The 26196-nt window shown below is 37.4% G+C and overlaps 1 long non-coding RNA gene across 1 annotated transcript in view; it reads left to right on the forward strand.

Annotated features, from left to right (window-relative positions):
- LOC104622711 overlaps window positions 1-21604 on the forward strand; it is a 34984-nt gene extending 13380 nt beyond the window's left edge. The window contains exons 3-5 of the long non-coding RNA XR_738054.1: window positions 6468-6600; window positions 15133-15136; window positions 21446-21604. This is a non-coding gene — a long non-coding RNA (uncharacterized LOC104622711). The remainder of the gene's footprint in view (window positions 1-6467; window positions 6601-15132; window positions 15137-21445) is intronic.
- The last annotated feature ends 4592 nt before the right edge of the window (window positions 21605-26196 follow it).

The following is a 26196-nucleotide window of genomic DNA, read 5'->3' on the forward strand; positions in this document are numbered from 1 at the left end:
TTTTATTTTGAACCAACAGTAACAGGATTCTTTCCTTCTTCCTTGCTTTTCTGGCTAATAAGCAGACCTGCTACTCAGAAAGAGCAATTTTCTGCCATGCTGCTTTGAAAATTTTCTAATAAATTGACAGTGTGTATTGTCCAAAGTGATTATGCATTGTTTCTAAAAATAATCAGCAACGACTCCCCGTCAGCTTTGCTATGCATTTAGCTTCAGATCAGCAGCAAAGCAGAAGAGTTCGGTCAATATGTCTTTAAAATAAAGAGAAAACAAATAAATGTGTGAAAGAGAATGTCGCTTTGGATAGCTTCAAGGAATTTTCGTTTTATGAACCTGTCTACTTCCCAGTGCACTTTTGTTATAAAAAGTGGAGAAAAATACAGGTATTTCTGAAATGCATGTGTTTGAGATGCTTAAAAATATATATATAAATAATTCCGACTGCAGTAGATTGAACTGAAAGATATTTATGTGCTAAAGCTTGCAGTAAGCTCTACAAAACATGTTCTAATTCCTTAGAGTGATGTTGTCATCATATTTGTTGACTAAGGCTCAAGGAGAATACAAATTCTATCTTCCCCTCTTTTTTCTGTCTAGTAGTCTATGATGAGCGGTTTGTTTCAGAAGAGATTCTTCATTTAATTTTAGTTTACAGGTGCTGTTTTCACATGTGAAATTGGCACATAAAATAATAACAGGTCCTCTTATTTTTTTAACTTCTTTAGCTGTTGCCTGTAGACATTAATATTCAGTGTGGTAAAGGATTTTATTCCCCCACCCCCAGACTTATTTTGCAATCAATAGCAATTTCCATTTTTTTAATGACTTTCGAAATTTCCTGTTTTACACACTGATATTTAACTCCAACTGTGTCCTGCTTTTCATAGAACGTAATAATAGATGATGATGGCAGTGGCAATTAGAACTAATGATCTACTTCTTAGAGATGTTGAATATCCATTAATCATGTGGAAGTTGGTCAGATCTGTTCAAAAGCTCTAAAGAATCAGGCTGCACTATTTTAACATCAAACTTTGAATATGTTAGTTGCTAATGCTTTTTCTTGTGTACAGTTCTTCTGCATGTTTTCTTATAACATTTTCCTTGATTCATCAGCTTTCCGTTGTCCTCATTGAGCCAAAGTAGTTCCTGTTAATTATTATTATTTTTTAATATTGCCCTAATTACAGGGAAAGTTATAAATGCAAAGAGATTATGATTTTTTTATTACTGTAGCTATAGCTTATTTGTGGTGAGAGAAAACTTACAGAATTTTACCAAATTGATTTGACTAAATGAAAGAGGGATCTTTTTGCTGCGTAGGGCATTTTATACTTTCTTTAGGTTTTGATGAACAGCCATTCTCACTACTAGATAATTTAACACTAGATCTTTTGCTTGAAAATGAAGTGAAATGTATAGTTTGCTAATATGTATAAGCATAAGTCTGAAAAGGAATTGCAACACAAAAAAAGAAACAGAGTCCAAGAAAACTGCAGAGAATTATAATAGTACAGTACTACTTTTGCCTTTATTTTTATAAAAGATCTGCATGTTTGTGTTGTCATTTGAGAAAAATAAATCTTTAATAAGCCAGAGCAAAGGCACAAATGACCAAGCTCACTGTTTTGTTATTTCACTGAAGAAAATTGTTTTCACCTCTTCCTATTGTCCCCCCAGGATATCTCTAAGTGAAGTGTGAGAGGACTCTAACAAGTTTTGAAAAGTATATTTAGCATATGTCTTGTCTTCTCTAATCATTTATATACTGATATTTCACAGCAGCATATAAATTAATATATGCTCCTCATCTGAAGTGAACTAATACTGCTAACATCCTCAGAGGCTACCAAACACCACTCAGATAAGTGTCAGTTGGTTTTCGAACAGATCATATTCAAATTAGTGACATGGAAGTAAACACAGATGTACTGTGTGATATGGCCTGGCAATAGGGGACTCTATTCCCTCCTTCAGTCAAGACTGGTTCCTCAACACCACTTTTAGCTGAAAAACAAAAGACCAGAGTCAGGCAATCTGAAGCTTTGCCTCTGCTGGAAGTTTGCTGTCAGAGATAGCATTGCAAATCTACCTTTTGTAGGTACTGGTTTATAAGTCAACCCTGATTTGATTTTGTCAATTACAGCAGTCCTCCAAACAAATTATTTTATACTATCAAGCACACTTTTTATCCAGTGCAACTGTAGCTAGTGTTTGACTATTGTTTCACCGAGAATTCCCCTTTCCTCTTTAAGAAGCATTTTATATATCAATAGAAGTCTTTCACGTAGGCCAAACCTGAGGCATTCAGCCTATTGCAAGGTGTTCCTTTGACCTTGCTCTTCACTTACTACAGATATCTAATATTTCTTTCTATAGGACTCCAAAGAGAGATCTTTTCAACTACAGTAGGATGTCTCTCAGCAATTTCTTCAGGACTTAACTGAGAGTTAGTACTTTTCTGCTTAGATAGTTGAACAAAACTTGCCACATTTCCACCTTTCCACCATGAAAAGTGATCTGTTGAGTTGGCATTGAAAATAACATGCTTTACACCTTCCTGTCCTCCATTACCCTGGCAGAAAGTTTTTAAAATAACCCGTAACTGAAAAAAAACATGGTGTTTTGTCCCTGAGTTGTGACACCCTGAGTTGAGGAAGAGTTCAAGATTCAGGTTCTGATTAGCTACATGACAAGCTGTGACTGCTCAGTCAACAGCATAGCTATTGCATTGTTTAATGGCCTTTAATACTGCATCTGTGATGTACTGTTCTGTAATGTTCAAATGGAAGGGGGAGTGCTTTCTCTCTAGATTTTTGTGATACATGGTTTTCAGTTTTCCTAATAGGTTCTTCACAGACTGTCAATTACTTACGTAGTTTAAATGAAACACACAGCTGCTATACTTAAATTATGCATTTTCAAAATGTGAAATGAATTGTTTCACATTCCATGTCTCATATCTTTATTTTCTCCTTCGTATCTCTAGTTGTTCTAAAAATCTTGGAGGTTACATTAAAGCATAATTTTTGCAGGAAAAAGAATTAAGCTTTCTATTCTTCTTAGTTTAGTGTTCCAAACTAAATGCATTAATCAGGGAACTTCACATTTCACAGAAATGAGGATGAGAGTCACAGGGTTGGGGGAAATTACCAGTTCTGTTTTGCAGCATAATATGTCTGTGTGAGCTCTTTCCTGCTGTGGCTTATTTAGCTGCTGTATACACTGATCTGATATGCTTACTGTTGAATTCCAGCACATTATATGAATGCCTGGAAAGCTAGTAACTTGCTATTCTTTCTACATTATATGCATCTAAGTACTTACAAGGACTTGTTTTTTGCACATAATCTGAATCTCAAAAGTTCAATTGTGCCATTACTTTTAGGGTACTTGTAAGAGAGGGAACTTTCCCATCAGTCTGTCCCTGAAGCTGTGGGATGAACCAATTGGTGGGATCAGTATTTTTAATGGGAACATGCAAATATCACTATTATTTGTTTTGCCTTGATATGAGGAGCAATGCAGTGTGAAGAGTAATATACAGTCAAGCCTTGTGTTGAAAATAGCGCTGAATTGTCTACCTCAGGGCATGAATATGCTGAAGACCCCGTTTTAAAAGACTATTCCGAACTCTTAGTCTGTTGACTGTGCACTTAACATACAATTAAGCATTTGAACCTTTCTGTAATGTCTGTGTACAAGATGATAAAGGATGCTTGGAGAATTGTAGCAATAAGACCATTTATACAAAGCTCATAATGCTAACACTTTTGATGTACTTTAAGCTTCTGCCTTTATACCCCTGTCAGCTCAATCCACTGCACACATTTTCTGAGTCAAACTAGCATAAACCAAGGAGGGGAGAAACATGTTCCATTTCTCACATGGAAGAACCACTAGTTAGGGTAAATAAGAATTTTTCTAGCTAGAGGAGAAATCTTTTCCTTCATCAGTAAGTGTGACAGACCATAGAGACTTAGGAAATAGATAAAGCAATAGATGTTTCTCATGCAGTGGTGTGGTTACAAAGACAGTTCAGGTGATGAAGGTTCAGTACAAAAAGAAAATCTGTTTGTGCTAGCACTTCACTTCTGTGCTCAAGAGCTGGTCATTAAGAAGTTAGATCATCAAAGTACTGCTTTACTCTGGAAAAGAACATAACTGTCAAAGGTGTCTGCAAGAATGTGAAACATTAACCAGTCATAGATCTTTTGTAGATGAGCTATAGACAAATGCTATGTGTCAAATTTTGTACCCTTCCCCCACAGTTTTCAACACAGACATCTGCAGGACATGGCAGAGCCACTTTCTATAACTAGAATAATAATTTCTCTGATGCTTGTAATTTCTCTTTAAGATGACCTACATACTAATAGTGGCCATTTTTAGCATAAAAACCTTCAGTTGATTTTGTTACTACTTCTTAAATATTACTGCTTCCTTACTATTAGAGAATCTTTTCCTTCATATGTTGCTTGAGCTAAATGAAATCTTTGCAAAGAACCACTGAGCAATGTAACTGTAGGTAAGGCCTTGTTCTGAATGTAGAACTTAAACTGAAGAAGCCTAGTCTTAACAGAAACTAAGCACAAAGCTGGTGTTATAAAAGATAATGCTTTTGTCTTGTCCTAAAACTACTTTAGATTGCATGCACGAAACAAAAATAATGGAAGTGAGTACACACTTGAGACTGTGTCCTAACAATCATAGTATCCACGGTAATCTTCCAGATCACTTAGTCCATTTAGTTTGCTGTTGTAAATAATTTTTAATGTAGTTTAAATGGTACATTGTGATTTGCTAAAAAAATGTATGTACTGCAAGCACATACATTAAGTCCTCTTTCAACTGAATAAGTAGGTTGAGTGTTGGATAGAAAGTGTTAATTTTTCTGTCCAGCTGATGCATTGAACAAAACTATAAAAATATTTCAATCATTGTGTGTTAATATGTAACTGAAAAAAGGAATATACATTGACTGCTTTATCACTTCCAGGACAGTGATAAACATTACATCTCCATAGCAGAAATATCATCATTTGATTTTGAAGCCTGCATAACAGAGTTTTTTAGTTGTTTCCCAGTAGCTAATAGGAGTTTCATAGTGTAGATACTTCCGTTTAACATGGTGTACATTGACATGTTTGAGGCATATTCACACTTGATGGTTATTTCTATCCCTTGCAGCTGAAGTATCTTTGAAAGCATTAGAGCTATTAAAAGCTACTTCTGTAAGTTGATGAGGGTTTTACAGTTGATTTTTTAAAGTTCCATGAGGGTGATAAAGATGAGGGTCATAGGCAAATATGGTTTGACTGCTGCATACATTTCCTTTGCAGTGTATGAAATGATTCTTTTTATGTTATTCTGAACTTTAAAATACTCTACTTCTCTATGAGGATATCTGTGATGTGGTACATTCACACATAAGTTCCAGCAAAGAATTGAAGATGTATGATTCTTGCATGAAAATATATCATGGTGAAGGAAAAACCCCCAACCCTACTAATCTTTGTGAAGTGCTATATATTAGCTCACAAACATTTCATGTTACAGTTGAATTGTTAACACACACAGCTGGATTTTTTTACGTAAGGACTGTTATCTACTGAGACTTGGTGATTTCCATATATGTATTCTAGAAATTAATGAGAAATAGTATAATGTTCTGTTTTCATAATTCTCACAAAGTCATAAAAATTGTGGACTGTGTATTATATTTCTACCTGTTTTAAAAGCATTATTGGAAGGAATGTTTTCCATGATGGAAGGGTTTGGGCAGATACCTGTTAAACCCTGATTTTGATAAGGCTGGGCCTGGTTACAAGTGTATGAGTTCTGTGAATGTAAAACAGTAAAACTGATTGTAAGTGCCTTTTAAAATAATATGAAGCTTATAGTAATTGGGTTATGTATTTGCAAGCTAGCAGGACTTAAGAGATAGGAGTAGTTTATATGCAAAGAGAAATTCTGTTTCTTTTAAAAATAAATAAATCCCGTGAAATAACGTAGCGTTCCTTCTTTCTTCATGTGTTTGTCCCTTTTTTCCGTGAAAGAAAATGGTTATCCTAATTGAGTCTTCTCCTGGGCAACTCTTCACTAGTTCATTGCCTTAGGTTTTGACAGCATATAAGAAGAAAAACTTCCATAGGTGTATTTGATGAATCTTAAGAAAGAGAAGTGTTAGATAGAGGAATTTTTAAGTGTGAGTTACCATTTTCACGTAGGATAGCCATAAGGATATTTTTGTACATTCATAATGCTTTTTTTTCCCCTAAGTGTCTGGGTTGTGCCCAAGTAATCTTCTTAATGCAAATTATTGTATATGGTAATTTATCTGCATTGAGAGTAGTATCCATTAGGCTCCTAATAGTATCAAAGGTCAAGTTGATTTTTGCCAGTCATTATTAGTTAAAAAGCATAGAATAAGTACAATGCTTAATATACTACTACTTCTTTTCCAGATTTCTCAGGGGACAAAGTTTTGCTTATTCATACCTTCTACTGTGGCAAAAATGGATTATTTTCCTCACCAAAAACCAGCAGTGTAACATCCATCTGACACATGCCTCAAGGAACTCTTATTTAAAGTCTGTTGTAAGTAAGTCAAATTAAAAACTTCCTTAAAGGCAGCTTTAATCAGCTATGTATCTATTTACAGCTCAAGAATAAGCAGCCTTAACAGGAGAACTAATCTTGGCAGTCTGGCTTTTCAGCAGCAGCTGTTTCTTCTTAAATGAAAGCATAGGAGGAAGTAACTGGCTGTAAAGCAGAGGTTGAGGTTGAGCTGCTTCCTGACCACTGCGTGCCAGTGTGTCATACCTGTGTGCTCTGTCCCACTCCCCACATCCCCTGTTAAAGGCTGACTGTGATACCTTGCAAATCAGAAGCTATGGGGTTATGCATGGATAACATGACCGAAAATATTATCTGCATTGTAAATGAAGATTTAGACTCCTGTTGCTATGACAATTAATTTTAGAATTTGCAATGTAGAAATAGGGGGTTAAAGAACTCAAAATGTAAGAAACAGCAAGCAGTTAAGCTGGTCTTCATTGTGTTGGTTCTTGAGCTGAATGCATTTTGCAGTGCCTATAGGCCCAAGTGTTTCATTTTTAATGCAACGCCAACTTGAAGATTAATGAAACTCCATGTTAAATGTATCCAATAATGGTTATTCAGACATCTTGCTTTTTAAGTGCTGAAGCAAATTTTATGCATGCAGAGTAGACGATATATGTTTTTGTGAGAGAAAACTGTATTAAGATTAGAGTTTTGGCCAGGATAACTTCTTTATTGGAAAGGGGGATGACATCTGGAGGAATATGTTCAATATTTGGAAACAACATCTTCTTGCAGCACCAGGAAAAATTTATAAAAGAAGAAAACGAGGTGGGAGGAAGAAAAAATTCTGAATGAGGAAGAAATCTAGCTTGTTCACGTTGCTTCTGTAGAATACATTGTAGTGGAAGAGATGCACGTTAACTTAATGAAAATGTGCATTTAATGAGAGGCCTCAGATTAGCATTTGAAACTAATTATTGTGTTTCCAGTACTGTACAGTATAATACTACCTACTTCTTTATCAGTCTCCCAGATAAAAGAATAATTGATACTTGAATTTGATTTAAAATGAAGGTCTTTGTTTTAAGGAAATTCCAATTTTATCAGTAGCATTGTATTTATCTCTTGCACTGCTGCTTTCTGCCAGAATACAATTAACACACTATGAGTGCCCTTGTGAATAAAATAAGGGAAACACTGTAATTGCCTAACATTCATTCTCTTTATCTGTTGTCCTGTGTGAAAGCAAAAACATTACAGCAATGGTGGTGTTTTATCCTGAAAAAATACTGATGAAGGGATGGAGAGGATCCTTACCTGGAAAGGCTCTGTCTCCTGCTTATCGGTTTATTTCAGTTCTGGACCCTTATTTCTGTGGACCTCTCATTTATCTATGACATTTTTTCCCTGTCTGATAATGTAATCATTCTTGAGTAAGAACAACAGTGTTATGAAAACACTCTGAAGCTCCATGAAAATACAACTGTAAAAATGTTCCAGCAGAACATCTGAGCAGATGAATTAATACTCCTGCATGTGCATCTGACATAGGACTGGTGGTGTGCTTTTTGCTAGGCCGCTATCAGTGGTGGAGTGCAGGTAAAGGACCTCTTAGCTGTCATCAGTGTTATCAGTGACCGAGGTGTTTCGGAACATTTTATGGGGACTTGGTATTTTAAGGTATTGAGCGTCTCTAGCTTTCCATAATGTTTCTTCAGTGGGAGTGTGCCATAGCTCTTAAACACAGTGAGATCTTTTCAACTTTTCTTTTCTACTTTATATTGTTTTGCCTCTAACTCTTAAATAAATCACCTCAAAAGATGATTTCGTGGTGTCCTTTATCAATAGTTCTAGATTCAAATAACTCAATAAATAAGGAAATAGTAGACATTTAAAATAAATAGCATTTTTGAAGACTGAAATGTAGCAGTGTTTTTAAAATACTTCCCAGATGGTTTCTGAACTCTGGTGGTATTGTTCCTAGAACTGAACTTAAAATAGTTGAACAACTCTCTTGGATAATAGCCTCTTCTTCGATGGTTCCCACGGGGGTTTAGTGTGTTGAATGAGGATTCTTCAGCATAGCTTCCCTCATTTTCTATTTTTTCAGTTCTGTGTCTAATGTATCCGTTCAGGGCTTGTCTACACAAGACACTGAGGAAAATTGATGCAAGTCAACTAAACGTAGGAATTTAAAGAGGGCAGCTTAAATCCCACCAAGTCTCTGTGTGCACTCTCCCATTCATAATTACAGTGGCCTCCAGTGAATTTAGTTTAACTCACTTCGAAGGCAAGATGAGCCAAACCAAATTAAGGCCACATTTTATTCCCAGATGAAAGTGTTTGCAAAGGAATTTAATGGACATGGACAAATCCAGTTAAATTAATTTGGGTTAATTTTCCTGAGTTCTATTGTGTAGACAAAACCTTAGTAATAATGCCTGATTGGAGCTTTTATTTTTCTTCTTTCTTGTTCTTCACCTTTTGTTCCTATAACTCTGATATTTTATACTTGAGAAGGTAGGTGGCCCACAATTGTAGTAGTCACTAAATGTTGTCTTGTTATCTTACATGTTTTGAGAGTCCACATTTTATAATGAACATGTAAATACCCCACTTTGCCATCAGGTCTAGTGCACATTACCTTTTGTTAAGTAGTTATTATTTTGGCTGTTTCAACTAATACCTTTTCATTCATGACTCTAACTACATCTGTTGTCAAGCTCTTATCCATCCAGCAACTTTTTAAAACATTTTTTACAGATTTTGCAGAACTGGGTGATTATTGTTGCAAAGAAGTTGTGACCACATGTCCCTTCTATAATGTAATTACGCAGTGCCCCTTAATGGAGCAATTTGCCATTCTGGTGGTAGAACTCAGTCAAATGCAGCTAATTTGAATCGGGTCAGATTAAAGGTGCTTGTATGACTTATGAGCTGGTTTTCCTAGTTCAGTACAGAGGCTTTAAGGAGCATTTTGGTAAAGTGTACAATAGCTTAACTAGTACAGTTTGTACAGATAGGTTTCCTGAATAATATTTCGTTTCTTTCATTGGAGTTCTGTGAGCAGCATGGGCTTAGTAGTACAAAACAGATTGCAAAATTTAGGTCCACTTCATCTGTGATAAAATTGCATAATATACATTTAGTTCTATAGGAGATGCTCTTCTGACTGTGAGGTTAAAAACTGGCTTTCATCTTTATATTCTTGGCAGCTAAAACTGGAAGCTACTTGAAGATAAAAGTCTGTTTAGAATAAAACAAATGTGAGGCTGGTGAAGTAATCTTTAATCTGATTTGAATGGGATGAATAGAAAGTGTAAAAGGAAAATACTTGAGGTATACTTTCTTTCAATTGGCCTTTAAAATTCTGTGTTACAGGAGTCTAAGCATAAATATCCACTCTTAACTTCAATTATTAAGTCCACTATGATCTGCGAGATCTGTTCTCTTTGGCTTAAGCAGCTTTATGTGTTGTGTGAAAAAGTGAAAAAGCTGCCTTGTACAGTGATTTATGGTCAGATTTGAATTTCTGGTGGGCTGGAGTAGCCTGCTGGTAGGCAGCATCAGTGCCATGCAAGTTAGGGCAATACTAGACAGGTTTTATAGACGTTGAAGGCTTGGAATCTCTGGGAACAGTGAAATCACTGCAGATGGAGCTAGGAAGTCCTGAGTGAACAAAAGGTGTGGAATATTTCTTGTAACCAGTTTTGTTGTTTGTCACTCAATCACCTGAGAGCTACTTTTGTTAGGAAACAGAGCAAGCTTCTGTCTGAATGTGTTTATTGGGACACTGCCTCTTTCCAACTGAAGTCATTGTGTCTAGGAAAAAACTGTCCTGATAACTTAAGAATTTTCTGGAAAAACTTGATGTCAGAATTTCTGTCCAGTTGTTTGTGTTTGTTTATTGTCTTGTGCAGGATTGACAAATTAAGGTGAACATTTAAATAAATAAATAAATAATCCCCAAGTCCTGGAGCTTTCAGTATTTCAGGTGTGATGTGGGTACCTAAATACGCACCTGATAAGTACTGTAGGTAGAAATAGGTGAGTCAGGTACCTTACTTACACATAGACAGGTATTGCCATTTTGAAAGCTCTTAGTATCTGGGATAGCCACATGGGACTAGCAAATATACGCAGACCCATACACTTCTGGAGCAATGGCTGAAACCCAGAAGATACTATCTGGTATCTGGTAGTAGCACTAGCTACAAGCCTTTATGTGCCTGAACTGATTTCAATGTGGTTTATTAGACTGTGCAGTCATGTTTTATCTCCGTTTTCTCCTCTTTGACATAACTTTTCTCTGAAGCCCGTGTATTTGTTTTCCTCCTTCCAATTACTGGATCATGGTAAATAAAACTGAATTGCACATCTGTACACCTTTCTTTTCATATAGCTAGAGATGCTATTGGGTAATTTGCCAGATAATTTCTCCTTTTCAATTTTGAGAGTTGCACAATGTCATACACAGCTGTCATCAGTCAGTCTGGAATTTTAAGACTTCACACAATGTAGAAATTCCAGTGCCTTGGAATTTTTCTGAAATCGAGTTCTTCCTCCTGGTTATTTTTTAATTGATTAAAAAAAAAAAAAAAGAAGCTCCAGGAATGAAGTACAGTAGTCATACTAATACTTATTAAAACCAACCAACAAACAAACCAGAAAAAAACTGTATGCAAAAAATATGCACCTTTCAAGAAAAAACTCTTTTTTCTCTCTGGGAAAGGCAGTTATTGCTGAAATCGTCCCTTTCAGAATTCAAAGTTAGCGTGTTTCAGTTTTGACTTAACATAATCACTGTGGTAGATTTGTCCAAGGATATATTTTATAGAAGAAATAAATAAATAAGCATTACTGATTTAGTATATTCACTCTAGTAGTGCATTGGGTGGATAATATATTCATCTGCAAATATCACATGGGTTGTGGCAGTCTAAATACTGGATTCTTACTGACACACGAAATCCCCTTTGAATAACAGCAAATCTCTGGTAAAGGTAGTTGTCAAATTGCTGGGACATTTAAATTCAAAGGACCAAGAAAAACAAGAAAATAAGCTCTTCCTCCTGCAAGCAGTAAAATTAATTTAATTATAAGTATACAAATGCATCAAGAAGATAAGAACTAAGCGACATGTGAATTTATGAAGGGCCATCCAGAGGTTTTCATCCACTGGTATTTAAACAAATACAGATGTTAAAATGCCAAAGTTTATATCTTCAGGATTACAGAAACAAGCAAAGAACAATGAAACAATTGTCAAATGTGAGACTAATTTGAAATAATTAACGTTTTCAGAATCATTTGGAGGTTTTCAAATAAATTAGAGTAAATTCAGTAGAGAGATTATTCAGGTAGCTTCTGTTTAACTCATAACAGTGTCCTGAATAGAATTATTTCCTTTTCATTTGCTGAAAATTTGAAGTACGCTTTTATAATTATTCTTAACTATCCCTTAGCAGTTGTCTGCGTAATTATGCAAACTTTGGGCAAGGGGTTACCTGTAGCTTTTGGAGAGGTTTATAGATTCAAAACAAACAGGTCAAGAATATACTTCATAACTGCATCTGCATTGTGCAGCTGCAGGGAGATTGCCTACCTTGTAATCTGTAAGGCCCTTTAGTTCTGTAGATCAACAGACTGTATGAAGAAGCAATATTTGAGTCCATTTATGACATAAACTTACTAGCTGTAAAATTTTCACACACACAAAACCACAGAAAAAAACCCCACTAAACAAAAGGTCACCAAAAAAAAAGGCGCCCCAACTTAAAAAAGGGTTGACTTCTGTTACAGCAGGGGTTTTGGAAAAATGTCTTTTCCTCCCTAGCTTCTGGTTTTCTAATAGGCAAACATGTAGCGTATATTACAGTATAGACCTTATTGTAAATGTTTATCTTCGTATGTAAATATTGAAGATATAATACATTGTATCAATAAAAAAACCCCAAAAACCTTGATTGCCTAAAGAACATAATTAAGCTTATTTGACGGGGTTTTTTCCTCTGTACCATTTGACCTGTTTTTTTAAAACTCAGACTCTGTTGGTAAAACGTGTAAGCACTAGCTATAGGAATTCACACATCTTTACTAAGCTGATAATCACCTTTTACCTGGGCAACAAATGCTTTGAACAATTAACTACTCTCACATATACATGGTATTTCTACTAAGCAATCTGAAAAGCTGAGTGACTGCATTTACTACCAGTTCCCTTGAAGCTGATGTTCCCTTCCTAAATGAATCTTCTCTAATGGACTTGATTGTTCAATTAGTTTTTCCCTTAATAGTTTTTATGTGGTATATGAACATTTGGCAAAGTGTTATCTAGTGAAGAGTTGGAGCAGCTTTAGAAATGTAATAACCAAACAAAAACTCTGTCTCACTAAAAAATTAAAGTCTCTGTGAAACTGTAAGTAATGTAAGTAAATACATTTTGCATGCAGAAAAGAATGAGAAATTGCACAGCCTGAGCTCAAAAAACTTAAATATTTCACTAAGAAGAAGTGGTCTTATTTGGTGCATTGGTTCAATTTCATGATACTGTCAAGATTGTAGAATTATGATATTCTCCATCAAATATGGCCAGTCAGAAAGAATTCCTTCCGAAGTCTGGTGCTGTGCACAAATAGGGTCTTTCTGCCTTCACAACCAAAAATGAAAGCAGCGTGAACATTCAACGCGAGTGGACTGCACTTAAACTATATACATTGCCAAACCAGCTGAGAGGAATCAGTAATATTAATAGGCATTTAGCCTTGTCACACTGCAGGGAAATCAATAAAAGTGGGGAGGGGAACTGGTTTAATGCAGTTGGTGAGTGTATTTCCACTGGCTTCCTAGAGCACCGAGACTTGGGCATATTATTGATGGTGCTTATTTTATCCTTTCTTTGAAAATTATGAAAGATCCAAGTTACAGTTTAATCATTATGTCTTCCTAAGGGTTTGTCCACTGTGCACTGTTTGTGTGCTGTTTTCTTTCTGTTCCTCATGTCTCTTTTGTCAGGTATTTATATTCTGGAGGCATGGGTTTTGTTTTAACATGCTTGCTTTTGCTTCATTAGTTAGACCTATACATGTCTTTCTGCCTGCTTGAAAAAAAAAAAATCATATTGTTTAACTGGATTAAGCTATTTCATTTTGAAGAAGTCCGTTTTAGATTCAGATGAAGAATATTTATTTCCAAGTATGGCTCAGTTTTAAGAGAGACGTACTTACAGGAGTAGAAAAGATCAAATATAACTAAGATTGTAATACATTGATTTCAAGTCCTATTAACCCATCTTAACATTTAGAAGCAATCAGTATCTCTTCTATAAATACTTAAAAAATGCTTTTTCTTACAATATACCACAAATTATCACCTTTCACTGCCTCTTTTGTTTGCACTGTATAATTAAGAAATTATTTAGGGACAATTTGTCTAGAAAGTGAGTGAAAACCAAGGTCTTCATTGTGTTTTGAGGGTCAAGATGTTGCCATTTACATTCAGTTCAAAGTGCCATTTGGGTATCGTGTGACACATTTGAATGGAAAATTGCAATATGTATGTGTCTATGCCGTTAACCACGAAAGGAGTGATGCTTATAGGCAGGTGGTATAATATGTTAGATCTCCTCCAAGTGTGTATATTTAAAGTGTAAGTTCTGTTAATGCTTTGACTAGCCATCCAGGGCTAAGGTGGTGGTTCTGTAGGTGAGGAGAGACTACTCTCGCTCATCTGGTGAGAACAGTAAGACTGGGAGCCATCTGGCTTCTGAGTCACTGGCTACTCCTTTACAATTTATCTTCTTTTCTTGCTTAGTAGTTTTTACTATTCCATCTGGGTGGGTTTTCACAGCTAATAGTAGTTCTCTGGCAAAGATGATATGTTTTTAAAGACTTTTTTTTTTCCCTTGGGTTTTGGTTTGGTTCAGTCATCATCATTCCTCCCCTAAAAGAAGAATTCTAGAGAGCTGAGAAAACAGCTCCCTCTGGGGAAAAAAATAGTGCTAGTTCAAATGCATACAGGGAGGATCCTACCAACTCTGCTCCTTGCTTCCAGAGTGTAGAGTATGCATAGTTCAGGCTTTTTGTACAGGTTTTTCTTCAGGGTGTGGTAGTACAAGTAACAGCCAGAACACCTGCCAGCTGTGACAATTATGACTACAAAATCGGGTAGAGAGATGATGTTTGCTGCATGAAAAAAAAAATAGTTAGTACATGTTTAGTAGGTAGTACTAATAGTAAAATGCTGCTATAGTAGGAAACCTAGTATTTGAGTTTTGGAGAGGGTTTTTTGGGGTTCTTCGGGATGTTTTTTGGAGTTTTTTGTTTGTTTTTTTTACAAAAGCTGTTAATATCTGCGGGTTTGGTAGTACCACATTCAGTTTATGTTTCAGGGACTTTGTGAGGCTTTACCAATACACGGGGAATGAGTTTCCACAGAAGGCTGATTCTCAGGTTGCACGTGTAGCCAAGATTTTAGTTGTCTCTTACAGCATTGGATGTGGTTAATTCAGCACTGTTGAAATTTGGAGTTTGCCTGGAAACTGTGCAGGAGTCCAGCTCCGGTCAGCACAGTCTTGTAGGTCTTATTTCATTTTTAAGTAATCCAACAGAGTGAACCAGTGATACTTCAGGTAATTAATGGTGGGTTCGTTCTGTTTTCTTTCTTTTTAGACATTTATTAACATGTTTCATCATTGATTCTTCCCTCTTTTCAGATACATCTCTCAATAGACACTATTAATCTATGTTGTGCTGTTAATTTAGGTCTGATGAATAACAGGAAGAATTAAATAGCAGGGATATTTTTGTGCAGGTGTTCCAAGCACAGTTGCAGGACCCAGAACATGGAGAATTATATAGCATAGTGCACAGGTATAGAGCGAGCGTTTGACCAGAAAACGTTTTCCTCACACTGCCATGAACTTAGAAGGTCTGGATTGGGTGTGCTTCCTTGGCACCCAACACAAGGCAGGTGTTTTCTACCTGTACAGCTATTTATCATTATATAATGGAACCTGGATAGTATTTCATTTTAAATTGCTGTTTTTCAGTAAAACAATGGCTAGCCGTATCTCTGGCTCTGTAGCAAGTGAGCTGTTTTCATCAGCTGCCAATGCACAGATATTACCAGTTTTCTATATATAGAGAACTTTCTGCATTACCAGAAAGAACCTCTTTTGTAGAAAAGATCTTCATAGGCAGCTTATATAACCATTGCTGGGGATGAGTTAAGAATGAAATGAGTCTGTTGACACGGTTACTGTGTAGGTTCTGCGGATCATGTAATCAAGAGGCAATTCTGAGGTGATGAGTGATGACATCTCATGAATTGACTTCTTCAGACTGGTATGCAATTCAGTTTTCCAAAGTTGTGAGCAGTCTAGCCCCCACACAATAGTGACTGTACTTGAGTGCCCAGCTGGTACATTTTAAATTAGCAGTCATTACACTACTGAGTCACTTTTGAGTGTTGTCTGAAATTCACTGATGCTTTGCATCCTTCACCTGTGGCAGGTTCGTTTAGCTTGATCCGTATGTTTCCATCCTGCTGGCTAAGATTTATTTCATTCTTTCTCCTAGTCACCAAAGACATTAATTGTATTCAGTTTCTTGTGATCAGTTTGTATGGATGTTAGTGCTGTTAATACAGTGGATCTACGTATAAGTTTGTTTGTTTGTTTGTTTGTTTTTTTAATAGAAGTAGCATTTTGGTCCTGCATTTGATTTGAAACAGGTTCAGTTGCTACAAGGCTTAGATGCCAAATTTGGCCACAATCCTCTAAGGTAGTTCTCTTCCTGAAGTGTTTGCATTCCTTTTTTAACTAGCCTCCTCAATATTTCCTTCTGTTACAACATCTTCATTATGTTACATTTTAGAAGTGTTTCCCTTGTCCAGTTCTGATCCAGATGTGCAGTTTGTGGTCCTTCACTGGACTTGCTCCAATATGTCCATGTCTGTCTTGTGTTGGGGAGCCAGAGAGGGTCATAACACACCAGATTATCTCACCAGGGATGAATAGAAGGAAAGGATCACCTGCCCTGCTATTCTAATGGGGCCCCAACATAATGATACAATTGTATAAATAGTATAGAAGCATAAATGTAGAAGTGGTATAAAACATACAATTGCACAGTGTAGGTTCCAGAAAACTGTGAAGTGGGTAGGATTAGCAACAGTGTAATCTGCTTTGATACTGAAAAACAGGTAATTGTGTAACCATATCCCACACACATCCAATTTGTTGGAGTAAGTTGGGTTTTGCAGGCAGTCCTCATGGATGAGGCTGAGAATCAGCCCCTCTCCTGGGATGGAAGGTAAAAGATGTTTGTGTTCTACCTCGGGTATGTACTTGCAGAAAGAGGCAATTTCTAAGAAAGCAAAGGCATTCAATTTTTAAGGTTAAATATAATCAGTTAATTGCACATGGAGTAGGAAAGGACTGTGTTTAATTTGGGGAATGGTGAAATCAACTGGTTTCTAATTTCCTTCACAGTTTACTTCTCTGTGGCTGTGGTACAAGTAAGAGCCAACCAATATCATCTGCTACCATTAGGAAATCTCCATGCTAGTCCTTACCCTTGGCACGTGGTAAAGTTGCAACTGAGCCTGTGAGAAGGAATTAACGGGAAAAATCTAATTCATGTTCAAAGGTAAACTTTGACCAATGATGAATAACAACCATGAAAGTAAGCTTTTGCTTATGTTGTGTATCATTTAACTTCATCGTGTTTTCTTTGCTTTGCGCTATTTCTGCAGCGGTGCAGGCAGGGTAGAAGTACGGAGATATCTTTAACATGACTGGGTTTTGAATGCCAGCTGTTGGTGCTTGTCTAGCACCAACTACTCTTGGAAGTGCCTGCTTTAATTTTTATTTGGTATTCATAGAGGGGACTGCCTAGAAGGATAGGTTTCACTGTTTCAGGAATAAAAATGTAGGTACAAAATGCAGTAGGGCAGATGTATTTTTTTTAGCTGTGGATTTGGCAGGAAAGCCTCCCATGCCGGACATGGTGTCACTTTTCACTCGAGGCAAAACGCGATCTGCATCCTAACAATCCCTAGGTGATTGTGCCCCCAAGAGAGCACCCTGCTAAGATTGCCCCCACAGACTGTTTAAAAACGCAGTAAAAACTGTATGGTAGCTACAATATTGGTCATCAATAAATGACCATGCAACAAAATAAAACAAAATAATAAATAAAACTTATAAATTACAGTAAAATCAGCCCCTTATTTCTCCTCTTCCTTTTAAAATCAACCTTCTAATTTCCTGTGAAGTAGGACTGGTTTTAGAGAGGTGCCACCAGCTTGGCTGCTGGGCTCAGCTGTGCCCTGCAGAGGGTTGTTGCAGAGCCAGCCGAAACCAGCTGGAACCGGCTGAGTCCGGCACAGAGCAGCCCCGACCTCTCCTCACAGACGCCACTCCTGGCAGACCCTGCTACCAACACCTGGCCACCGACACGCAGGGCAGTGACGTATTGGTGTGATGCTGTTATGTCACAGTAAGCTGCTGTCACTTTGCTCCGGGACAGGCACATCCTTCCAGGAAGGAAACCTGACATCCTCCACTTGTGTGAAAAAAATGTTGGGGCTTTTCTCTTATGGTTAAACTGGTATTACACAATAACTACTTTAGAAAGCTGTGGATAGATGGCTGGGTTGGGTGGGGTTTTTGGGGGAGTCATGGGGAATTAGATATAAAAACAGTAAAGACCTTTGTGTACCCTGGTTGCATTAACTAGTACTCTAATTGCATCTCTCAGAGAACAACAGGGGTGGTATTCTGCCAGACCCTTCCTTTCTGCCTCTCCCAGCTGAGCCTCAAGTGTTTATACCGTATATGTGTTGCAGGTGTATCTCATATGGTTTGTGGAGGTGGCTTCTCCACTGAAAATTCAGCTATAGAAATATTACAATAGAAGAAGCTAGAAATATACCCGATACCCTGGATCCCCTGTACTCTTGGCTCCAAAACCCTAGAGGCTGACCTTGAGTACCTCTGAGTGCTTTCTACCATAGGCTCCAGTTGAGTCCAAGGGCTCAGCTAGCCCAAGGGCTACCACCCATACTGTCTCCTGTTTGATCTGTTCAAAGGCTTGTCAGTTCTTAGGACCTCAGTTGAAATAGTTCTTCTTTCATGTCACTTGATACAGAGGACTCGCAATCTGACTGTAACCTGGAATATGCATTCTGCAGAAAACCACAATGCCTAGGAAAGCTTGTTACTTGTTTGTTAACTGATAGTAACATGGCTGTCATATTATTGATCACATCCACTGGAATATGACATCCATCTTGCCATTTTGTTTCTCAAAGCTGGATCTCTTGTGCAGGTACTTTGACCTTGCTTTGATTTAGGGCAAAACCATCTTTCAGAAGCTTTAGGATTAGGATTATTCTTTTCCGTTTCTCAAACAATTCTTTCGCAGTGTTGCCCCATACAATGATGATGTCAATGTACTGTGGGTGTATGGGGGCTTTATCCTTTTCCTGCACGATCTGTATCTATCCATGGAAATGGTAGTGCTGTGCTTCCATTCCTGGGACAGTCAATTCCAGGTGTAATGGACACCCCTCCGTGTGAAAGGAAACTGTGGCCTGCAGTCTGCTGCCAAAGAAATCAAGAAGAACACATAGGTAGTGTCAGTTGTAGCATACCACTTGATGACTGCCTCTGACTCAAGTTCATATTGGGGTTCTAGCATGGCTGGTACAGTGGTGGCATGACTGTTCAGGCTGCAGTAGTCCACTGTTATCCTCTATCCACCATCAGACTTTCATGCTGGCCATATGGGACTGTTACAGGGTGAGTGAGTCTTGCTGATCCCTCCCCTGTCTCTCTCGTGAATTAATCAGCTCATGCATGGGAACCAGGAATTCTTGGTGCAACATTGTTGACTGTGCACCTTCATGGTAGCAGTCAACACCTGCTGTTCTTCAGCGCACACCCCACAACAGAAGGATCCTCTGGGAGGCTGGACAAGGTAGGCAGCACAAGGAAGACACAGGTCCACAGGTTTGGGGAGGAAGAGAGATTCTCTTTGAACTGCCAGAGCTGGCAGGCCAGTCTGTCCATCTTGATACCTGTCCAGTCCATTATCACCAGGGTGCCAGCATGTGGTGTTGGTGTGTTCCATACAAACTTCCGCCATATGGACCACATGCGCTATGTCCAGATCTTTGGAGGACTTTGGAGGACTGCTTGTTGTCCAGGTTGCTATAAATCATCTCCACCGCTATTAATTCCCTCAGATACTGGATGCCTTCCTCAATGGTGGTCCACTTGCCTTAGTAGAGTGCACATCTTCCTTGAGCGAATACCTTGCCTTCACACTGAATAGGAACTGCCTCCAGAGGCTGTGGATTGTTGCCCCTTTTCCAGTCCCTTTGCCGATGTCCTGGTCCTTAGCAAGGGATCCCAGCTGTTGGGCTTCCTTACCCTCTAATTTCTGTCTATGTGTCTCAATATCCCAGTGGCAGAGAAACCAGGTGATAATTTGCTCACCTGGCTGACAGCTGTGATCTTTCTGTATAATGTGAGCATTCTGGTTACACAGTTATGTCTGAGAAACTGAAGGGCCATTGCAACAAGGCAGGGAGCCTCTATCCTAGAGGAGAAGGAGGAAGTACGATTCTCAATTCCCTTGCAAAGTTGCTCCTGGGGAAGAGGAGAAAGTTGTAATTGTTAATCAACTCCATGAGATGATTCCCAGAATATTGGGATGGCAGTAATACATGGGCCAAAAACTAGATTAGACTCAAGGTTAGTGCTGTTATCATAGCGCTCTCAGGCAAAGAAAAACAAAGGGATAAACAACACAGCAAACAGCAAAAGCTGAAGAAATCCTTGAGTTTGATGTACAAAGCCCTGGAGTTTGCTGACCCCAGCCAGCAACTAAGCACCTACCAGCTGCTCACTCACTCTCCTCACCCCCCAGTGGAATGGGAGAGAGAATTGGAATAGCAAAAGCAAGGAAAAAAAAAAGTCATGGATCAAGATAAAGACACTTTAATGAAAATGAAGGAAAGAAGGGGGGAAAAAGCAAGTGATGCAGACAGTCACTCACCACCTCTCACAAGCCCAGCCAATCTCTGAGCAATGGCTACTTTGTTAAGATTCTACTCCAGTTTTACTGCTGAGCATGATGTTATATGGTCTGGAATATCCCTTCAGTCAGCTGGGGTCTGCTGCCGTGGCTGTCCCCGCTCCCAGACTCTTGTCCACCCCCAGCCTACTCACTGTGGGGGCAGAGTAGGAAACAGGGAAGGCTTTGAGGCTGTGTAAGCACTGCTTAGCAATGACTGACATACTGATGTGTTATCAGTGCTGGTTTATCCACAATTCTAGAAAATAAATGAAGAAAATTTAACTCCACCCCAGCCAGACCCAGAACAGTGGAGAATCTATAAACTATAGAACTGGTATTGGCAAACAAGTAAAAGAACAAATACTAAGCTCTGTTGTGTATAGGTTATCATTAGTAAGTAAGGCAAAAGAGCTCTAGGCTAGCCAAACATTTAAACACATTCTAACCTTCAGTGTATGAGCAGTAACAATGGTACGATGATTGTGCCTTGAATGAACAGTGTCTGTATTTAGCTGGATCAGAGTCTTGAAGTTGCAGAGTTATTGACAAGCTGCACATCAAAAAAAATTAATAAAAATATGAAACGTTAAGAAGAGGAAAACCTTCCAGTGTGTGTGATCAAGAGCTTCTGGGCTAAGGCAGAGATGGATGAAAAATGCTGTTTATTTTAATAGGCTGTAACTTCAATGTTTTAGCATTTTTAATAGTCTTGTTTGGGGAAGAAAAGAAAGACATGTTTTACATCACTTTGGAGTATATTCTAAAATCCTGTTTCTTTTTCTTTTTGGCAGATGGATGCCTTGTAGCCAACCAGCAAGTCCTACTGCTGCTGCATGTCTGGCAGCACCCCTGAATGATCACATGACTCTTGATATGGATGCAGTCCTGTCAGACTTTGTTCGGTCCACAGGGGCAGAGCCAGGTCTGGCAAGAGACTTACTGGAAGGTAAGGTTTCAGAACACAAGTATCTCTTATGTTCACTGCTTGCTTAAAGCAAGAACCAGTCATAAAAAGAGAACTCCGGTCTATGGAAACAGACATTTCTTAGTCTTTTGACTAGTAAGTCAACTCTTGTAATAAGCTGACCATAGATAGACCTATGGTATGTGTTTTCAGCAAAAGCCTTAAAAAATTCTTAACATTAGATTGCCGTATTTTAGGTTATCAGTGGTCATGCTTAAAAATATATGTGTCAGGGAGAGAGGGGAGGGGGCTTTAGCTGAATTTTGTCATTTTGAGCTGCCTGAAAGTAGTTCTAAGTGTTTCAGCTCAATATGCAAAGCAGCTAAGTTTAGTCTGATATGGATTTACAGATAGACATAATGGTATTTATGACATTTATGATATTTATTTATAATAAAAATTATTATTTATATGATATAAAATCACTGTTTACAGATAGTGATAGAGAAACCAGAGATATTTTTGGGGCCTAGTGATTAATATGCATACCTGAACTTCATGGTATGGGAGTCAAATGGCTAGGTTGAAAAACATCTAAGAAGCCATATCAGAAAAATAAATGGGTCTTTTTATTTATTTTATTGTAGTTTTTTTAAGTTTATAAGCTTAAAAGTGGAAAGACACCTCTGATACTTGAAGACATTCTGTAATAGTTGGTTTTGTTCATTTTGTCTGATGTGGGCTAACAGTTGTGAAGATGGGAAGTTAGAAATGAGTAGGTGATATTTATGTAATATACGAAGTGGTTCTGTGGGCTTGATATCTGGACAGTGGACTTTTTCCCGGAATTTTTTTTTTTTTTAATCTTAATACGCTTAAAGAAATTGTGTGTTAAATCAAAGTAACTACTGAACAGACACAGCAGACTTAAAAGTATATATCAGGGTATATATATCCTTTTTCCAAGAGCAATTTCACTTTGTTGTATGTATGCTGAAATTTTAAAATTTCTCTGTAAGTTCTTTTTTTCTCTGGGTTTTTCAGTTATAAGAAATGATATATTATGAACACAGAGGTGCACACAATTTTTCATCATTTCCCAAGTCATCTGTGTTACATGTAATAAAACCTTAGAATACCCAGCTATGAATATCATCATTGCCTTGATATATTTGAGACTTCTTTTTTGTCTGACTGATTTGATCAACCTGTCATTCTAGCCTAGAGTCCATCTTGGTCTGGTCTTCTTGAAAAAGAATATGAGAAGGTTTTTCTCAGCAATATCAGGACAGATTGTCAGCTATTGTGCTGATAGAGCATTGCCAAAATTTGAAAAAGAGTTCCTACATATCAGAGGTGGTTCAGAAGAGTTAATTCTCTTGTTTTCCTTGCAATATGCTTTCCTTTCTATAAAGGATAATGCTTCCAAATAAATATAGAATAGTATTTTTCTGTGTTGTACTTCTCATTTCTGTAGATGAATAAATTCACACCATGCATATTAAAAAGGAAAGAAGCAATAAGCAATTTAATTATTCTGAACAGGCTAATAGACATGTATTTAGCCCAGATTACTTCCTCCTATGCAGGAATTTGTTACAGTAAAAGGGACTGTTACTAGTTCTGGACAAGGTGTGTTCACAGGAACATTTCAGTAGTTGTGGCTGCATTTGGTGTAACGCTTCTAGTGTTGGCCTTATCTTGTTCTGGGGGATGGTAATTGATCCAGTGGTTTCCCATTTTTTAACAAAGACACAGAAGGGACTGCCAACCTTACACCATTATGACTGTCTTTCATAGTTGCCACAGTGTGTAGTTGCTCTGCGCTCTATGGGCAGCACTGAAATCTATGAAGTAACTTCTTAAAAAAAAACAATATTCAGAAAAGCAACGCCCCCCACCATGGTGCACAAGGCTATAGCAAATGTATCACACCTGGTCTTAGAATGATGATATCTGTATAATATTTTCAAGTCAAAATTTTAAAACAGGTGTGCACAGATATTTTTGCAGAATTTCAAGATTTGGTTGTAGTTTGTAGCCCCAAAATGACTGTTATAGTGAACTTTGACCCAAAAAAAGCTTGCTTGTGTAGACTCTCATTTCCATGTAATCACAAGGTTTGGTCAGTTCTTCTAGGGTCCCATAGCCCTTCTCTCTTTCTGATCTTCTCACAGATTCTGTTTTTGTAACTTGCACTGAGTGTTCATATCATGCTTCTTTGGAGTATACACATCTCATTCAGAGCCATTTCTAATACTGTTTCCTTTGTTCACCTTTTGGGGGTAATTTCTAGAATTTCACTATCCTGTAGACAATCAAGGCAACCAGTTTCTGCTTCCTTATCCAATTATTTTAATATATTAATTGTTTTGCTTTGTCCTGGATGCATCAGGACAGTATTGTGCACAGTATGTGGTGTTCTCCCGGGCAGCAAATGAGCAAGTTAAATACATACTGACTGTTGTACAAATAGCTAAAAAAAAAAAAAAATCTATACATTGCATATAGATTGCATATAGATTTTCTAAATTGCCAGAAGCTGTCCTAAATATTTCCTCTGTTGATGTTTCTATACTCTGCCTGTCCTGCTAGTAAAATCCCTGCCATTTTTTCCTGTTGAACTTTGTATTGAGCTAGTTGTCTCACTAAAACATTCTGCTTGTTGTGCTTGACACAGATCTTCCAGAAAGTGCCCATTCTTGATTTGAAATTAAGATATAAAGCAATTTTTAAAAAATAATAAATATATAGACACACATATATTGGTTCTTATTTTTTGAGTCTGGTTCTTTTTGCCAGCTCTTAGTATCCTAAAATAAATAATACTATAAACCAATTGTTTTTCTATCTAATTTTGATAAGCTGAATATGTTGAGCTCCAAGCCTCACTTTCCGTCTCTATATTTTCTCTGTCATTCAAAAAAATGTATACAGAAATGCTTTGGCTATTTTGGTATATACCTTTCTAGTGCAAGGGTTGCCTTTTTGCAATTACATTGCATATACTGCTGTTTGTACCTTTGGTCAGGTTTGCTTTAGTATTGCACAGGGAGCTTGTGGTCAAGTCTGTGCTCAGTTTAACATTTCAAATTTACCAATTCTAGAATTCTGTGTAGTTGCTTAACTTTTAAGGAGTTCAGGTTTCACAGACTTAAAATATCAAAGGCATTATTTCAGTGGTGTAAGAACTTTGTCATGCATATCTGAAAATGGATGTGAATGTAGACTTTAAAAGCTGCACCAAAATTGAAAATGGGTTTGTTTTTCTTGGTTCTTCCAAAGAAATTAATTTTGTTTTCATGACATTGCTATGTCTACATTTAGAAAAGCCTTATATCTGTCTAATCAGGTATTCATTGGTGGATAAAATTGCATTAGAAATTGCCTAGTTTGTCTTTGTCCAACGCACAATTTATGTTTCATTCCTACTTTCCAAATACTACTTATTCAGTCTGAAAGGACGGTTGTAGGTTACTTGCTATTTGCTATTTATGTGATATGGCTATGGGAACTTACATGTACAGACTTGGAGAAAGTACAAGGAAAGGTATGTGGAGGCAGAAGGGGCTTAGCACTTAACAGCACATAGGCCTATACTTTAGTAAGTCATTTGTCTTACAGTTTGAGTTTTCTTGAGGTTTTCTTCCAGATTGTATAGAATGCTCCTTCCATTATAGTTTATTCTGATAATTTGGTAGATTTATAAACAGCCCATTTATACTGTTAAAGAAAAATTTTGAAACTTGAGATTACAATCTGTTATAGAGCTATGTGTAATGATTGATTCAGTGATATTTTCCATTAAACTGTATATAAATATTTCAAAACTAAGGCCTTTTGCTAGTTGTTCAATATAACAGTGGCAATATTTATGACTGGATGTATTTTGTAAATGTTCACCATTTTGCTTCTGAACATCCGAGTAACTGCATGCCCACTTCTAGGATGAGAGCCCGAGGTAGCTGAAATCATGAGAAAAATCCTTTTGTGGTGATTTCATACAGCTAACCCAAACAGCATCTTACCTCTCTCATTTCAGGAGGCTCTCATCTACCCTTCTCTATATGAGCATTAATTTTTTCTTGTGGCCACAGTGTGCCTGCATGCCTGAGCAATAGCTGAGTGAGCTATTTCTGGGCTGAATTCTCCAGATGATCTGTCTCCACATCAGAATCTGTCTTCCATCAGATGCCGCAGTACTCTTTGTTCTGTTAGTTGCTGGCAGTGTCTTGTGCATAGAACACTTCATGCTTGGTTTTGGTTGCTGCTTCTTCTTCTTGATACCTTTCTGTACTTTTTATACTGAAGGGCTTTTTCTTCCTCAACACTCCTTGCTTTCTTTGTCTGAATGCAGTCCCGGACCACCCAGACTACTTCCATCATTTCAGTTGAAGGAACAGCTTCCTACCAGCCTGACAAAATTCTTAGCTACTATTACTAGTATTAATAGTACTACTATTAACGATTCTTAGCTGAATTATTAAAACAAGAAGCACAGTTCTTTCAGCTTGGTTATTATTACAAGACTTTGCAATGTTCATCTTGTTGTTTAGGACTCCAGGGAGGACACTTAGTTGATAGCTATTTACACCTTTGTCTCTAATCTTGCAGAGACTTTAAAGTAAACACCCAGCA

The sequence above is a fragment of the Phaethon lepturus genome, unplaced genomic scaffold (assembly GCF_000687285.1).
Source record: "Phaethon lepturus isolate BGI_N335 unplaced genomic scaffold, ASM68728v1 scaffold21676, whole genome shotgun sequence".
In the NCBI taxonomy this organism is placed as follows: Eukaryota; Metazoa; Chordata; class Aves; order Phaethontiformes; family Phaethontidae; genus Phaethon; species Phaethon lepturus.